The 1795-nt window shown below is 43.4% G+C and overlaps 1 pseudogene; it reads right to left on the bottom strand.

Moving 5' to 3' along the window:
* Positions 1-511: 511 nt before the first annotated feature.
* LOC113904880 lies at positions 512-1302 on the bottom strand (annotated as a pseudogene).
* Between the last annotated feature and the right edge of the window lie 493 nt (positions 1303-1795).

The following is a 1795-nucleotide window of genomic DNA, read 5'->3' as shown; positions in this document are numbered from 1 at the left end:
GTCCAAAGAGCGACTTCACTTTCCCTTCACTTTCACTTTAGTGGAGATACCTGGCAGTAGCACTTTAACCAAGCTTATTGGGTTTAGCAGTCAAATATAGCTGGTTTGAAGCTCCACTTGTATTAGCGTCAATTTATATTAGTTTACATGATTTGGGCAGTTAACTTCATTAAGCCTCAATTTCCTGTAAAATGGAAATAATAATAATCAATACCCACAGTGTAAGAATATTTTGAGGATTAAATATAGTTACAGATATACTATAGTTTATAGATAAACTATAAAAAGCCCATAGCACAGGACCCAGCACATTCATATTTAGTACATATTGGCTACACTTTTTTTTCTTCCCCAGCAGAAGCAGCTGGACTTTATTGCAGGAGAGCTCCAGAGGAGCAGGGTAAGTGAGGGTCTCTGCAGAACTCCATTGGCTGAGCAGGACTGACAGGTCTTAGATCTGTGTGGAAGACAGGAGAGGATCTATTCTGCAGGTTGGACACCCAGGCCCCCTCTACTTGGGACCAAGGTAGGAAACAGCCTTTCCTGTTTTCCCCAGGGTCTCCAGCAGAGTGTCCACACTATGCTCAGAGGTGATGCAAAGCGTCTTGTTGGACAGGTCAATGTCAAACTGAACTCCTCCTAGCTCGTTAAGGATATGAGTGACACATTAGCGCAGGCTTCACAGGTCATGCCCCCGGAGAACTCATGCTTTGTTGGAACTGAAGAGGTGGCGGCAGTGGCATTGGCTTTCTGGCTCTCTATATTGGTTATTCTGATGAAAGTAAAAGTGCAAGTGTTAGTTTCTCAGTCTTGTCTGACTCTTTGAGACCCCATGGGCTGTAGCCTGCCAGGCTCCTCTGTCCATGGAATTCTCCAGGCAAGGATACTGGAGTAGGTTGCCATTCTCTTCTCCAGGAGATCTTCTGCTCTAATTTACAGAATGAGGTTTAAATTTCCTGTAACCTATTCAGGGAGATAAAAGATATCATTCAATGATCGACTTGATCAGACCACACCCCTGTCTTTCCAGCCCATACTTAAAGTGGGCTCTAACCCCCCGACCTCTTGGTCTCCAATTATTCAACCTGGCTTCTTCCAGACCCCTATCAGCTAAACTATAGTCACAGAGCTCAAGAGATCATCTAATGCATAGCTCAGACCACTTCCTCTACCTGCAAAACTGATGATCAAGTAGGCTTCCTGAAACTCTGCTCACTGGAAGGAATGTGACTCATCGCTGTCTTTCAATGACATCTGTGGCTTCCAAAGAAGCAGGTATAAATGCAGCTTTTCTGACCCCATTGCTGTTTCCCTGGAGCGTAAGACAAGCAACAGAGATAGCACCCAAGGATGGTTGATAGGATCTAAGCCTCAGAGAAAATGACAGTGGGGCTCACTTCATTTCTGATTGTTTTTTTTTTTTTTTTTTCTCTTTTTTTCTGCAGGATCTTAGTTCCTTGACCGGGGGCTATGGCCACGAAAGTACCAAGTCCAAACCACTGGACCATCAGGGAACTCCCTCATTTCTGATGTCGTAATTTAATTTCTGATGTTGACCTAAGAGAGTGAAATCAGTTCTCCCCCAGCAAAAACAGGATTATAGTTCCCCCTCCCTATGCCAGAAGAGAAAGGAAAAATGGAAGATTAAGACCCCTCCCCTAATCAATCCAACTTGACCACAAAACTTGACCTTCTTGTATCTTTCTAAATAATGGTTAGTCTTTTTGTAACATTAGAATATATGGACTTACTGACTACATTTCAAATATGTCAACCCCCAACACTGCATTTCCCC

This window comes from Bos indicus x Bos taurus, chromosome 15, assembly GCF_003369695.1.
Source record: "Bos indicus x Bos taurus breed Angus x Brahman F1 hybrid chromosome 15, Bos_hybrid_MaternalHap_v2.0, whole genome shotgun sequence".
Classification (NCBI taxonomy): Eukaryota; Metazoa; Chordata; class Mammalia; order Artiodactyla; family Bovidae; genus Bos; species Bos indicus x Bos taurus.
The sequence above is the reverse complement of the archived record's forward strand: the minus strand, read 5'-3'. Positions and strand labels throughout refer to the sequence as shown.